The 17,342-nt window shown below is 40.8% G+C and overlaps 1 long non-coding RNA gene across 1 annotated transcript in view; it reads left to right on the forward strand.

Moving 5' to 3' along the window:
- Positions 1–17,342, forward strand: part of LOC146007914 (uncharacterized) — a 53,264-nt gene that overhangs the window by 13,998 nt on the left and 21,924 nt on the right. Inside the window, exon 3 of the long non-coding RNA XR_014444417.1 lies at positions 16,813–16,865. This is a non-coding gene — a long non-coding RNA (uncharacterized LOC146007914). The remainder of the gene's footprint in view (positions 1–16,812; positions 16,866–17,342) is intronic.

Here is a 17,342-nt window from a genome sequence, read left to right on the forward strand (position 1 = left end):
TTGGGGGCGGCACTTGGATGCCTGTGATAGTACTTTCAGCCCAAAATGTACCAATAACTGCAAAATATCCACTGTACTGTACTATATTCCATCTTAAATAGAGTGTAAATGGATAGGACATGCAGATACTGCCCCTATAAACTGTCCTACTTAGTAAACATTATTGTTGTGCCTAGGGGCGCCCTCCTCCCTAAATCCGCCCCTGGCCATAAATGTATATCCATGACAGTACCTGAAGTAGAAGGAGATTTCCCGGATTAGTGAGAAAGCAGTGAATTCTTATGAAGCACTTTAACCTTTTCTAAAGGCGCCCACCCGGTCTCTGCTCTGCATCTGCGCCACGGTCCCCGCTCCCTGCATGCTGCTACATCTCGTGCCGCTCCCCCGGACCGGTCTCCACTCCCAGCCTGCTCCTGCCGCCCCCCCAGATGGCTGCACATGATTTATCTTATGTGCAGACCGTCCGACATCCGGATCTGATCCGATGCGCACGGGACCATGCATCGGATCAGATCAGATGTCATACCCTACGCAATTTGGCCAATTTCACCCGATTTCTTGACCCAATCCTCTAGAATCAGGTGAAATCGGGGCCAAATCGTGTGGTGTATGGGGGCCTTTAAGTAGATAGGGCATTACATCAACAAGCACCACCACTCAGTAACCATCAAGGGTAAAGAGGGTGCTGATGTGAATTGCCATTGTATCTCTGCCACTCATGGATACATTTACTAAGATAGCAACCAATCAGATTTTACTTATTTATTTAGCACCTTCTAGAAGATAAATGATAGCATCTTATTGGTTACTATGGGCAACATCCCATATTCAGTAGAACTCCCACCTTAGTAAATATACCCCTCAATACAGTATTTATTGATGTTAGTGTCTTAGTGATGAGATTTTCACACTGACTTGACACAGAAAGAATTATCCATCCCATAAACCTATCTTGCTTCCAAATATTATAAGCAAGATTGGAAATGATCCCAAGAATGGTTTGCTATCAAGATTTTAATTGCAGCTTAGCCAACAACAATTACAGCCTCGTGCGATGCCCATCTAAACTCTGTGTGAGCAATATCTCCTAAAAGCACAAACAATAGAATGTTAGTATTTTTGGTGAGAACACACAGTCCGGTAAAATGCTGACGTGCAATTCATGGTATCATGATAACTACAGAAAATATTATTAATGCACAAATGCACACTGCTTTAAATGCTTTTTCAGTTCAATGGAACCTTAGGGGTTTGACTCAGCATTGTGGCATAATTAGAGGTAACTGTGTGGAACACAAGTATTATCACATCCCCTTTTCTAATGCACATTCTGGATGAACACATATTATTTGAAATACACAGTATATGGACGTTTCTTCATCTTTTATTGGCCTATTTATCAAAAACTGAAAGTAGTTCCCATTAACATTTGAAAGGGTTCTTAAATGTCTCATTATTTTATATTACAAAAAAAAAAATTGTCCATAGCTTTTTTTTTTAATCTTTAGAATAAAACATAATCAGATGCTTGAAAATATTCCCTTAATTCAAACTCAATTTACCTTCATTTGTCACATAACAAAGTCTTATTGCTTGAAAGCATGTTTTACTCTGGAGGGATTACCATAAAGCACATGTTAGTATGGCAGACACATGTATTAATTGTAGCCTGAGCTATTTTTCTTTCCCTCTATAGTTATTATTATAGTGTAACAGGAATGTATTCTGTTACATTTTCTGTCAGTTGTCACTTCTGTTGCCCAAGCGTGTTATGGTTATGTCACTTAAGGTGCATACACATGTGTGTATGAAGAGAGATTACTTGAAAATCGCTAGCCGAAAATCGCTCAGGGCCCACACAGTAGCGGGGGTGTCCAACCACTTTCCTCAGTAGGAGACTGTGGAAAGGGGTTCACTCAGCTGGTAAACCAGCCCAATGCATGATAGTGGACGGTGATGATGCGGGAGAGCCCATCAGCGCTCACCACTCATCGTCCGACCATACACACTGGGAGATTTTGAGCTGAAAGTAGCTCAAAACACCAAAAGAGAGCTACTTTCAGCTCAAACTGCCTAGAGTGTATGGGCCATAAGGTTAGTAGGTACAAGGGAATCTCTAATACTGTAAATATGATTCGCAGAATTTTGCTTAGAAATGTTGTCTACATTACTATTACTGTGGATGTTGGAGTATGCTGGCTCTAGTATCCTGAGTGGATTGAGTGGATTGGACACTGGTGTAAGTTTAAGGGGCCTATCCATCATCTCCATTACATACCTCCCAACTGTCCCGCTTTCTCCGGGAACATCCTGTTTTTTGGGGATGTTCCAGTGTCCGGCCTGGGGGCCAGCAGTGTCCTGCGTTGGGGGGACGGCAGTTTGGAGACTGTTTGGAGTCTGCCAGCATCTATTTCCACAGGCAGAGGGACAGGGGCATGTCCAGTAGCTCACAGAGCTGCTGGTCATCCCCCACATGGCGGCAAAATGAGGCATGGCCTCGTGAGAATTATTGAATTTGTAAGCCACACCCTCTTGTCGCCAGGCCACTCACCCAAATTACGGACGCGCGCCTTCAGCGCACACGAACGTCGCACCTAAGGAGTTCCAATAGTTGGGAGGTATGCATTAGTTCAGGTTACACATGTGCAGAAGGCACAAAACGCTGTCACATGGGTGGAAAGTATTGCTGTTAATGAAGCAGCAGTCTTACTGATCAGGGTCATAGCTGCTTTTCGGAGCATATATCCCTACACTTGAGTAAAGCTGAATTGCTCTGGTAATTAAGTTTTGTTTGCTGCAATTCGCGGGAATTTGGATACATGATTATCAGGGGCCTTGAGCATGATGTCATCATTGTCACCTGTTGTTCGCCTAATAATTCTTGTTTTTTGCCCTCCATCCTTGCTACTGTATGTTTCTTTTTCTTCTTTAATTCCTATTTTTTTCAGTTAAGAGCATGTTTTATTACTTGAACTTAAAATGATTAACATACTGTATAGGGGGAAATTTAATAGGACAAGAGATTCAGAAAGTGAGAGATACTGTATGGTATGAAATCTCCAGTTTTTTTTTAAAGTGGCAATCATATACACTGCAAAAACCAGTTTGATTTTGCAGTGTAAATGATTGCCGTTTTAAAAAAACTGGAGATTTCTTACCAAATCTCTCGCTTTCTGAATCTCTCATCCTATTAAATTTTACCCATACACTGCCATCTCCATTTATTGTCTTAGAATATAAAGTTAATGTAATTGTCCTGATGCTATTCTAGATATATAGAAGCTGACACAGAACAGGCACCACGAATCATGGTTCTCTACTGCTTCTTTAAAATCCAAACTAAAGATCAGTTATTGTATGTCTGTGAATTATATTGTGTCTTTAAACTTAACCTGCAGTGACAAGTGAATTGTGAGCACTAGTCTCCGGTTTAATATATGGTGACTGGAGTATTCTGTAGGCAGAAAGTACCTCTGGTATTTTTGTCATTTTAACAAAGGTTGATATTTACAATGGTTTATGGGGGATATGTATCAAGGAGAGACATAACATTATCTCTCTCTCTCCAGAGCTTATTACTTCTCCTTTTATGTATTTTGTGTATTTGGCACAACTGCTTTTTCTATATACTGATGTGTATTACCTGTGCACAAGTGACTGTGCATTTACAGCCTACCTATGGGAAAGGAGTTCATTTCTTATTCCAAATTAACTAATTATATTATATGGAACAACATAACAATAATGTCAGAGCTGGCGGCTGTCCATGCCCAAACAAAATAAAACTTGACTTGCTCTGTAGAGCGCCATGTAGTGTCCGCGGGCATGCAAAATACTTGAATTCCCCAATAGGGTGAGTTTTGTCGTTAGCCTTCTATTATATACTGTAGGAAAAACATTATTATAAAAGTGAACGTTAAGCTGGGTTGTATTTAAAACTATTATAGATTATGTTAACCGAGAAAAGATAATTTTTTTTTATTACACGTCCTTTGTTTGGGAGTCTGATAAAGGGCCAGATTACCAATAAGAAATATGGGACTACAGACCCAGGCCTCCACGTATAAATAGGCCCATCATCATTCCTACATAGTCATCCATAAACCATAACTATTGTATTTCTATCTTCCTCTGCAGTTTTTCTACTTTTACATTGGGGCTGATAGTCTAGTTGGTAAACACCAACCTACCACTGGCCACACCCATACAGCACAGGGGTCAGCTCCTCCACTTCTCATAGAAGGTCCCTTTTCATTTTTAGCCTCCTGCGGCCCTGTTCAGCCCCTCTTTTTTGCTAATTGCCACCTGTTATTAATACTCTATTTTCATTTGCTTTGGGCTTTTTAGTTTTTTTCTGGAAATACTGTAGCTGGAGAGCATTGGTATGTCATCATTTTAGACTTATTCTATACTATACAAAGTCACCTTTCAAATAAGCTTTGCGTTATTTTTTTGTGTAGTTAAATTTAACAGCACTTAACAGTACATTTGCCTCTGGCACATGCTATTAATGTTACTTACTTATATAGCAGAAATAATTGTTGCAATGTCATGCTGAGTATACAAGTATGTCATTCCTGTTTGGTCTGCTCTCTAAACTTATTAGGATCTGCATAACAGAGAACCCCCGACACCCTCCCCCCCTCTTCACGCTTCCGTTCTAGTGGTGGACTAGTGATATCATTGTTAATATTACTCCCACACACTGCTGAGGTTATTTACTTGATCAGCTCTCATTTGAGATATATTTCCAAACATAGTGGGCGAGATTTATTGTGGTGACCGTTTTTCCGAAAATGCGATTTAAACTCAAATCGCCATATATCGCCGTTTTTTAAAATCGCATTTTTTTCCAGAATTCGCATTTTTAATGAGGTGTGTATTCCGGCATGAAAAATGCGAGAAAGTGCGATGTAGGGCGATTTTTGGGATGAAAAGTGCGATTTTTTTAGTCATGAAAAGGTGCGATTTTGTTAAAATGTGCGATTTTGTGATAAAAAAAAAAAAAAAAAATTGGCGTGAGGTCCCCCCTCCTGTACATAACCAGCCCCGGGCTCATTGAGCCGGACCTGGTTCCAAAAATACGGGGGACAAAAAGCGTAGGGGTCCCCCGTATTTCTGAAACCAGCACCGGGCTCTTGGACCGGTCCTGGTTCCAAAAATACGGGGGACAAAAAATCTGTCCAGGGCTGAAGCCCGGGGCTGTCACCGGCGTCCCTGGCCATTGGACGCCGGCCTCATATGGTTAAATTCACATTCCTAACATTGCTTAATACAGGAGAACTGCAAGTGCCAGCAGACCTCCCCCGCAGGCTGGGACTTGGAGAACCACAAGTCCCAGCATGAGGGGCATTAATGGGCTCGCTGGGACTAGTAGTCCACCTGTAAAAAGAATGTTAAAAGAAAACACACACACAGAAAAGTAAAACTTTATTACACACACACACACCTCACTTTTACACCGCTATACATACCGATCCAGGATCCAGCGCTGGTCTCTCTGCAGCAGAGCCGGACAGCCCGCACTGACAGCGGGCTGAACCGGCTTCCTCCGATGCAGCTAACAGCTTCTGTCACGCTGTCCCAGCACGACACAGGCTGAGAGCGTGATTGGGCGATGCTTCTCCATGGAGACGCATAGCTCAGCCCTGATTGGCTGAGCTATGCGTCTCCATGGAGACACATAAGCCGGAGACGCTCTCAGCCTCTGTTGCGCTGGGACAGCGTGACAGAAGCTGTTAGCTGCATCGGAGGAAGCCGGTTCAGCCCGCTGTCAGTGCGGGCTGTCCGGCTCTGCTGCAGAGAGACCAGCGCTGGATCCTGGATCGGTATGTATAGCGGTGTAAAAGTGAGGCAGGTGTGTGTGTGTGTGTGTGTAATAAAGTTTTACTTTTCTGTGTGTGTGTTTTCTTTTAACATTCTTTTTACAGGTGGACTACTAGTCCCAGCGGGCCCATTAATGCCCCGCATGCTGGGACTTGTGGTTCTCCAAGTCCCAGCCTGCGGGGGAGGTCTGCTGGCACTTGCAGTTCTCCTGTATTAAGCAATGTTAGGAATGTGAATTTAACCATATCAGGCCGGCGTCCAATGGCCAGGGACGCCGGTGACAGCCCCGGGCTTCAGCCCTGGACGGGTGAAGCCCTTTATTGGGGGGGTCCCCACTCCTCCAGGTACCCCGTCCAAGGCTGACCAGCCACGGTGCTCATGTTGCGGCCGGGGGACCTTGTGTAAAAAGTGTCCCCCGGCTGTGGCATGACACTGGGGGCTGTTGGAGCCCGGTGCTGGTTTCAAAATACGGGGGACCCCCAGATTTTTTGTTCCCTGTATTTTTGGAACCAGGACCGGTCCAAGAGTCCGGGGCTGGTTTCAGAAATACGGGGGACCCCTACGCTTTTTGTCCCCCGTATTTTTGGAACCAGGTCCGGCTCAATGAGCCCGGGGCTGGTTATGTACAGGAGGGGGGACCTCACGCCATTTTTTTAAAATACTTTTACACATATTTAACCAAAGAACCATACACAGATCACAATGATCTGTGCATGGTTCTGACAAAATCGCCATGTTTCTGACAAAATCGCCAGTCAGGATCAGGTCTATTTTTTTTGGAACTTTAGACCATTTTTTTGGGCGATTTCCAAATTCGCATCTCATTAAAAATGCGAATTTAATCTTTTTCAATGGGGAAAACATCTGGATGCGAATTCCGGAGTTAAAAAAAATCGCACTTTCAGAAAGTGCGATTTCGCAGCAAAAAGCGCGATTTCGCGTCAAAAAGTGCGATTTATGCCGCAAATCGGCACCCATTAAGTAGTCGATTTGGGGGAAAAAAAAAACGGCCGTTTTTGCGATATAAATCGCCAAAAACCCAACATCGATCTCTAATAAATGTCACCCATTGTCTGTGTAAGCAGGGATGTAACGGACTTTGTTTGGGATCTATGAGTCTGTGATATTTTCATTGGAAGACCTCTTATTGCAAGTTTATTATTTGTCTATTTATCACAAGTTTACATTTAAATGTATTATATGATTCAGGCTATGTTTATGTAGTAGAATTTTCGGTACATATATGTTAGTTGGGTGCCCACTAAGCTATTTGCTTAGTTTTCCACGTCCCCTCGCGGGGCTCGCTACGCTCGCCAGGCTTCGGGCATGGAGGCTCGCTGCGCTCGCCACACTATATAAAGTCATCTCCATGCTGACATGGATAGTGGTATGAGCGTACTAACTATAGTGGGCGCCCAACTAACTTATAAGTACCAAATTTTTTTATATATATATATTTGTATCTGTTAAGCACTATACAGTATGTTAAGGTGGCCATACATCAGAAAGATATTGTACCCAATCATACAATCTCAATTGATTGTAAGATGGATTGTATGCAGATTGTGTGCACATCTTGTGTACACAATCATACAATCATGCAGCAGATGGATTTATATGACTGACTGTATGATGGATTGTGAGTAGATTGTGTGTCCAAAAACCACCAAGGACTGCCAAAGGGAAATTGTACACAAGCATTAGCGCGAACGATCTTAAGATCGATCTTTCTGATGTATGGCCAGCTTTACCCTTCGGCTTGTCCTCTATGGTTGTTATTATTATTATTATTATTATTATAGAGTGTTATTTTTGATTCAGGGATGTGCTGAGAGTATATGGTTTATTTACTAAAATGGGAATTCTATTGAGATGTTGCTCATGGCAACCAATCAGATTTTATATATTATCTCCTAAAAGGTGCTAAATAAATAAGAAGTAGAATCTGATTGGTTGATATGGGCAACAATCCATCTTCAATCGAACTTCCATATCAGTAAATTTACCACTATTTCAGTTTGGTCTGCTTTCTGGCTTTAGGAGTTTTGCAGCATGGAACACACTTTCCTAAGTCATAATTCATTTTTTATGGAATTAGCTTAATTAGTTTAGCCTAGTTTAGTATTTCCACTGGCAATGTTTGGATTGTTTGTACATATATTTGCTATTTTTTTTGGCCTCTTGTTTGGAGTTTAACAGGAGGTACAAAATTATTTTTTGGGATGAAGGGCTCTTACATAAGTATCATGTAGGCGGCTTCCATTTATGCATTCTGCTATTTAGTTAACAAATTATTGGTTTCTTAGGTGTAGGTGCCATTTTAATGGGTCCATGTTGATGCCTATTACCAAGGTGGTACCTCTTTATTACATCAGATCTGCGGTTTCTGCTGCAATTTTGGGTCAACTGCCCTATTTAGGAATAGAAAACATATCACTTTTTTGCTATTATTATTTGGGCAGTTGGTCCCTCAGTCCTTGTGGAGGTATTTTGTTGCACTTGTTTTTCCGATATTTTGGCCATCCTCAAGTCACGTTGGAGTATTAAAGGAACAGGAGTCCAGTGGTTAAGTTGCTGGGTTTTTTTTTGAGCCTCAATGCACAGGTTAGCTGATTTTATCCTATTGGGAACAGGGCACCACTTATCATTGTCAGTAGCAAGCCATTGTTGAGTGATCATTTTTATTACCTGATTGGCCCTCCTTTTTCTACCTTGGTCCCACCGAGTCAGTTTCTGCAGCAGTTATCCACACTTATGCTTCCTTCATATGATTTAGTTGGAATATTGGAAAACATAGTATTGTAATGATCATCTACTGTATGATCAAATACACTGGGTAGGCCATTAAGAAAGGAAAAGTTGTCCTTTAGCAAGTCATTGTAGCTAACTTTTCAAAAGGCAAGAACTCATATAATAGCTAACTGTTCTTCCCTTCAGAAAAACTGTGCTTGGAAAGATTGTAGTTTTGGAGCTTGGTGGTGTGTTTCTCTGTGCTCGGAGTGTTTGTGTTTAGGGGAGTTTGCTTTAGGTTATGCATGGTGAGACTCCGTTCTTAGCTGAGAATGATGCGTGGTAGATAAGAATGGCTGTCCAGTAACTATATTGCTGCACTGGTTAGTTTATCTCCCATTCTGTATATTGGGTGGGTTGATTGATTGATTTGCTCCTACTTGGTTAGCATTGTGTTATTAGCATGGAGTCTGAGACCTCTTACCTCTCTGGCAATGTTGTTACTGCAATTGGCTAATGCAGATGTTGGTTGAAAATCGCTTGTGTTAAGTCAGGATATTTCACTGATTAGCTGCCTCGGCCACCATATTATTTTATTTTAATAATATATATAACATTTTTATATAATGTTTAAGTCTAATGTTTATTCATTATCTATTTGAAAAAGAAACTGTCATTAGCCATTAAGACTTTTATTAGATCTCAAATTGTTTATGACTTTTCATATGTTCCAAACTAGACTGCGCTTCTTTTATTTTATTTTATTTGAGTTAATATACATCCAGTATGCTATCAACTAGGCATCTGATCCACTGGGTCCAAGTACTGAACTAAAAAGGTATTCCTTGAATAAAAATGAACCGGTTCTTGTTTTTATACTGGTGGTAATCAACGTTTATTTTCCCACTTTCTTCAAAAAATGTATGGGAAAGAGCTTCATGCATTGTTACAGTATAATAACATCACACTGATTCCTGGTTTAGGTCCCCAGGGCACACTTCCCATGCCATCCGTCATCCAGCGCATGCACCATTGTGGGGTGATGTGAATATTTTCAAATGAGGAGTTCAAAGGCAACCTTTAAGAGTATGCCATTTGGAGATGGCGTTATCCTATCGTTGCCATGCTCCGGAATGCTGAGCATATGACAGGGGAATGCAGCTGTTGTCATGGATGGACTGCAGCAGAGATTAAATATATCTGCCCTTTATGCCTTCATTGTACATCTGAGTGATACTGTACTAAACATTTTCAGGTAGCCCCTCCTCCTCTGTTTTTAGCCGATATCTCTATTAAGGATAAATAGGCACCTACATATTTGAGTACATTTTTCACTTAAACGACATGTTTAATTTCTGTTATGAACGTCAGGTGCTATTTGTATTATAATTTCCTCTGTCCAAATTCTTACATTTGTAGTTTTTGTTCACTGGGAATGAATGGAGAACACGATTGATCTGGTTTTTGTGTGTTATAAACCCAGTGAAAATGATCTCATATCTTTTCCATAAATGCAGACAAATGAAGTATGCAAATAGAGCTGATTTTCAAAGCCACCTCATTTTACATAATTCCACTGTGCTTTTACCAAGCTTCTCAGTATATGAATGTGGAATAGCTCAACTGTTTTTGCAAAGTGAAACTAAAATGCCTCGCTAAAGAAATATAATGTTTGAGTTCTACACTCAGGGCTTTCATTTGGTTCTATCACATCTATTTAATGTGTATACTTTTTTATGATTGCACAATGGAAAAGTATTTATTTTCTAAGATGACTTGATTCAGTCAAACACAAGTCAGTTATTTGCCAGCAAAAATCTCCTCGTTAGTTTCATTTCCAGAGGCTTCTATCAAATCTGCTGAGCAAAATGAACCCATGGCAGTGATGTTAAATGGGTCTAATGAGTTATATCTGATGTGTTTCTAAAATAAACATGTGAAAGTAATTTGTGAGGCTTGTTGCAAACATGATAATAATATCAGTTTTAAGCTCAGTGGAGTCACTTACTGCTTGGACACCCAGGGCGGCAGCCGCTATAAAGGTGGTGTGGTTTCATGGGGTGGGTGTGGATTTGTGGAACAAGGATAAGGCTTTGCTGGGCCTGTAGTGAAGGGGCATGGTCTCAAAGGAGGTGGTATGGCTACCCCTCTCAGCAGGGGCGGATTGGTTCGCCGGGAAACCGGGCCAATAAACTCACTAAAAACGGGCCAGCCGTGCTCCCCCTGGGCTGCCTGGGCCGCGGGTAGTGACTGCAGCACTTTGCCCAAATTCAAGATGGCCGTCGGAGGGCTGCTGTGCATGCTCGACAGCACACAGCACCTCCCATGGGCCTTGAAGCGGTCTCCCAGCTCCCTTTCCCCCTCCACCCAGCATCTGCCAACAGAAAGCAGCAAATAGCAGGTGAGCCCATGCATCACATACACCAGCACCACCCCCGCACATAACTTACACCGACGCCACAGCCCTCCACATTACATACACCGCCCCCCACATTACTTACATCTCCAGTGGGTAACAAGATGGAGAGTCAGATATAGAGCTGCAATAATAATGTGTCATAGGTAGCAGGGTCACGGAAAGTCATTATAATACTGATGTAGAACAAAGTAAAGGTTTCAAAATGACCTTTTAAATTGTGGCATTTCCCCTTGTCAGTTTGCACTAGTGTCAAATATCCAATACATTTTATATGAGTCTTGCTGATCTCTTATATGTACTTTCTAACCAGGTCATCACCAAGGATAAAACAAGAAAAGATGATGAGCAAAATCATCTGATGTTGGCACAATTTGTAATTACTTTTTGGAATCAAAGCGTCTCCAAATGAAATTTGTTAACCAAGACAACATAAAATTAAAATAGCTTAAAGTCATTATGGGTCAAGTATAATATAAAAAAGCAGCAAACTGTAATTTACTATTTCTCGTGTATGGCATTATATCTCAGTAATTATATACAGTACACTTGGCTATTTATTCTGCAGCACTTTGTGGTTTTTGCAGATACAGTAGGAAAACTTACTTTAAACCACAATTTGCAATACATTGCCCATTAATTTGAACTTGTGAAGATAACTGCCAATATTGCTTTTCGAACCATGTTTCAGTAATTCAGTAACTCACAATGGTATGTCTCAGTATCCAGCCTGCATACTTTTAAAGTGATTATACACATTTGGACACATTTTAAAACTGCATACTGTACATCCCAACTGTCTGCCTTTCACAGCACAGCACAGTTTTGGGACTGTACCGTGTCCTGCCTGGGTCTGGTAGTGTGCTGCAGCAGGGGGGCAGTTTGGAGTCTCCCCTGCCTGCCACTGGGGGGTCTACTACTGCTGGGCAGAGGGGCTGGGGGCATGGCCAGCAGATTACACAGTACTGGCCATGCCCCCGTATTGATGGAAAATGGGGCGTGGCCTGTAACACCCTTTGGCATAGGTTGCCTTTATTCTGGCATGCAAGCATCCTGATCCACCAGTTCTTAATGTTAGGAGGTGTGGAACTGGTCACATGTAGCTAATCAAAGGCTGTGAGAAGCACAATACAGTGGAAAGCACAAAGTGCATGGCCACTGAATCAGTTAAATAAATTGGATTTATTTATTTACAATTACTTATATAGATGAGAACAAAACAGTAATAAAGCAAATCTAGGTAATAGCAGACAGACAAAGCAGTGAGAGGTTCCTGCTTTTAAGCTAAGTACTCTGTACTACACATAAATTATTAAGGTACAGTAATGGGTATAGGGGTGTTCTTGGGGGATTAAAGTGAAGTTATCTAAACTAGGAAACTCTGTAATGTGTCCTCGTCTCACCTTAATGCAGTACTTCTATACAAATGATTGATTAAAAAATAAGAATGTTATATAAACCGGAAAAGGTATTGACTGGAGGTGAAACAAATATTGGTGACACATTACTAATGATTGGCTGGACCAGGCAATGGTACAGAGTGCTACAAATAAATAGAATGATTTAAAATTGCAAAATAACCATGGTATGCAGATTGCAAGGGCATCAATAACCTGAAGTCACAACAATTAGATATTGCATGGATCTGTCTAAAATAGTATTAATCTAGTTACAGAGACGCAAATTGGCAGGTCATATATATATATATATATATATATATATATATATATATATATATATATATATATATTTGACTATTTGCATATATATATATATATATATATATATATATATTTTTTTTTTTTGTTAAGGCAGCTCATACGGTCTTAAAGGAACAACACGTACACCGGTAATAAGAATCAATTTTATATATATATATATATATATATATATATATATATATATGTATATATATATATATATATATATATATATATATATATATATATATAGATAGATAGAGAGAGAACAAAAAAAAAAAGGCTGGCTCTCTCGGTCTTGAAAAACGTGCTGTATTCAAAGCAAACGAGCAACGTTTCGGGGGTGGTCTCCCTTTGTCAAGGTGTCACTCCTGCAGACCTTTGCATCCACCATGGGTGCCTTCCGGTATGTGTGTATAGAAGAGCTTTGTATCAATCAGCGGCACTCCACGGATTTAGTGAAAAAGTATTTATTAAAAGGACACCTTTAATAAATACTTTTTCACTAAATCCGTGGAGTGCCGCTGATTGATACAAAGCTCTTTTATATATATTTATATATATATATATATATATGTATATATATCTCTGAAAAAGAGAGTGAGAAGGGCGCCTCCTAGTGCAGTATGTATATATAATTTTGTGAAGTAACCCTCCACCTGAAAGATAGATAGCACCCCCAAAATTTAAGGAGTATCATAGACAGTGTTATCCAACCACTGTATTTATAGCCTGAAGTGTTAGTCCTCCTGCTGGTGGGAGTCATCCACAAGATCCTTATTCCTTATGTCTCATTTGTTATACCCATGTAAGACAAGAATATACAGGAAGCAGAGAATAGTTGAATACTGTTAAAAGGTTTAATTAAATTGACAAAATAACAACTTAGTTGTGCGTACAATATTTAAAAGTCATAAAAGCTTATCTGGTGGATGCTCCAAGTTGCATATCTGAGCACAATCACTGGTCGGCCGACCGGTGATTGTGCTCAGATATGCAACTTGGAGCATCCACCAGATAAGCTTTTATGACTTTTAAATATTGTACGCACAACTAAGTTGTTATTTTGTCAATTTAATTAAACCTTTTAACAGGTGGTGAAATACGGCAGAATACTAGCAAAAAGCCGGCAGTCAGCAGATCATGTACTCACAGGAAGGGTACAGAAAATATCTGCTGCTTTGCAGGTCCCAATGAGCACAGGGGCCTCCATCATCTGTAAATGGAAGAGGCTCAGAACCACCAGGACTCTACCTAGAGCTGTCCGGCCATCTAAACTGAGCGATCGGGGAAAAGGGCCCTAGTCAGGGAGTTGACCAAGAACCTGATGGTCACTCTGCCAGAGCTACATCATTCCTCTGTGGAGCTAGGAGAACCTTCCAAAAGGAATACCTTCTCTATAGCAATACACCAATCAGGTCTGTATGGTAGAATAGCCAGATAGAAGCCACTCCTTAGCTCCGTAGTAAAAAAGCACATGTAGTCCACCTGGAGTTTGCCAAAATGCACCAGAAGAACTCTCAGATCATGAGAAACAAAATTCTCTGGTCTGATGAGACAAAGAATGAACTACAGTATTTGGCATGAATGCCAGGCGTCAAGTTTGGAGGAAACCAGGCCAATACCATCCCTACAGTGAGGCATGGTGGTGGCAGTGACAGGAACTGGGAGACTAGTCAGGATAGATGGAAATATGAATTCAGCAATGTACATAGACGCCCTGGATGAAAATCTGTTCCAGAGCACTCTTGACCTCAGACCGGGGTGGCGGATCACCTTTCAGCAGGACAAGGACCTTAAGCACACAGACAAGATATAAAAAAAAGGCGTCAGGACATCTCTTTGAATGTCTTTGAGTGGCCCAGACAGAGCCCAGACTTCAATTTGATTGAACATCTTTGGAGAGATCTGAAAATGGCTGTGCACTGATGCTTTCCACCCAACCTGGAGCTTGAGAGGTGCTGCAAAGAGGAATGGGTGAAACTGCTTATTATGTATTGGTGATGGTAATAATCAGCAATGTAGTGATGTCAGGCTTTTTAGGGGATATTGTGAAAGTCAAGGAATCTCCCATTTTACCTACAGAGGTAGAGGGAACCATTTTTGATGCATTAGTTTGGCATGGAGAAGGGCCATATCTGTTTTACTTTGGAAAATACAGATTTTCTATTGCTAGTCTGCCTGGTGGAAACAATAGTTTTCTGGATACTGATAGATACCAAATAGCACACATTTGATGCAGCTACAACAATCATTCAGATGCTAAACTTGATCTGTCTAAAGCACATCAGGCAAATGCAAATGACATAAATCAGCTATTGAAGAGATGTTTTGTTGAAATGTTAGTAGAGACAAGCAAAACTATCCTCTATTATTCTTTATATGAGTGATGTGAATTCTTGTATAAACAACTGTGACATCTATCATTATTATTTGTGACTAGTGATGTGAAAGTTGCTATCATTATGTGAAGTAATGAAACTACAATAAAAATGCTTATTGAATGTATGTATTATAAGGCATAAAGCACATATAGTTTTAAAATATACTGAAATTCAATGTCAATTTAAAGATCACATCTGGATTAAAGCATTTGACATGACAACTTTTTTCATATGGTCATGGAAAGCAAAGCTGATATTCTAATATCCGTAAAAAGCATTTCTCAGCAGGTGGTGCACTATCTAGTATAGAATGTCTCCATTAGGAGTGGCATTCCATTAGAGATTACCATCTATCTATCTATCTATCTATCTGTTTTTACATTTTAATCTGGATATTTTTGTCTTGATAAAAATGGGAAATCATTTAAATTTGTTCCTGAGGTTTATTTTTTTTTCTATCCCAGCGTGCCTCTTCCCTGGTGTATTATCTGTCTATGGTATTACCTATACTGGTGCACAATATGTCGTAGGCTATTGGGGTCATATATATACAGTGCTGAGCCAGCATTTTAGGCAGGTGGGAAAATGCCACGAATTAATGCTGGGTACACACGAGATGATACGCTCCACAAGCTATACCATTAACGCATTCCGGTATACTCCCTGGAAAAAAATATAGTGTGTACACACTGAATGATATCATTGACTAAATCATGCAGTGACACCACCCAGCCCACGCTCAGAGCATGCGGTTGTTGACAATATATTCAGCAGGTAGCTGCATGTACAGATGACCTAGGAAAACATTAACGACCTGCAGGAGTGTGAATTTGCGAGTCAACCAGATCCCGCCTTGTGAATGGTGGTATACCGGCCCACCATTCACACGGCGTGTATGTTCATACAGCATGCAAATAGATATTTTACATAAACATTCATTCGCAGCCTGCGGGGGAACACCTACATCATTCGATGGTCGGCAATGGTCAGCGATAGTCAACCTTAGATGTGCATGTGCACTCTGAGGGAAGTGGGTGGGCAGCTGACACATAGGCCCATTAGTATGAGAAAATCCAGTGGTCTCATGGGAACGCCCATAGCCACCTTGCTGCTTCCCCCGCCCACCGGCCTCAACAGTTTGTACCCCGTGGCCGCACACACCCAGCGCATGCACATGCGCAAAAAGGCGCAAAGAGAAACCATGCAAACGCACGCGGCCATGCGAACAGACCTGAATAAGGGCCATAGTGCATACACACTAGATTATATGCATTAATTGTAAAGCGCAACGGAATCTGCTGCGCTATATAAGAAACTGCAAATAAATAAATAAATAAATATTGTTATCATGCATATCGTTAACAATAAGTTGTCTAGTGCGTACCCAGCTTCAGAATAACTCAGGTCACACTGTATCCTTATAGTGAGGTTTTTAGAATGGAAGTTAAACTGTTAAAACTCTATAATTTCAATAATCTAATAGATTACAAAGCGCTTTTTAGGAAACAAATATAAAATTTGCTTTATGACCTTGACTATGAAATTGTCTATGTTTTGTTGCTTTCAGTTAAACCATAGCCATATTTATGTATGCTATGACTGCAGTGTTCATACGTACCTCTAGGTTTTTTTACCCACGTATACAGTAAGGCACAGCTTTTATGAAATTTATGTGTTGGAATTGATTTATTATTACAGCTTGCTTAAAGATTATTTAGTCAATATAAATTCTAAATATTCCTCCTCTCATTAACAGGAACTATATAAAAAATGAAGACATTAAAAGGTGTAGATGCCTTGGGCGACATGGTAAGAAGAATGAAACTAAAACGATTTCAGATTTTTTTATGTATATTTTCAAAGCCAGTAAGCAATATGATGGAGCAGTTTTAGAAAATGCTATATACAAACAATTTAATAAAATGTATTCTGATATACAGTAGGCCCTTATTCTAGTTGAATCGGTCGGATGCGTATTTTCGGACGGCCACCGAGTGCTCTTAGCTCCACCTTCCGTATGGATCGCTTCCGAATGCGGTAAGACACCGAGCGAATAGGCCGCGAGTGGATGTTTCATGTAAACAACTCCCCCATCTGTGGAAACCTCCCTCATCCTCCGATGGTCACCGAACATCGAATGATGGACCGAGCGGTTAGACAGCTCTGAGTGCTCCAGACCACTCGGACATTTCTCCGTGCGAAAGCAGGGATATGGGCGGGCATCTAGCATCCGGCTATGTCAGCTGTCCGCCCCCCACACGTGCGTTACGGCCGGATTACCATACG

The sequence above is a fragment of the Crinia signifera genome, chromosome 1 (genome assembly GCF_055691185.1).
Source record: "Crinia signifera chromosome 1, ASM5569118v1, whole genome shotgun sequence".
Taxonomy (NCBI): domain Eukaryota; kingdom Metazoa; phylum Chordata; class Amphibia; order Anura; family Myobatrachidae; genus Crinia; species Crinia signifera.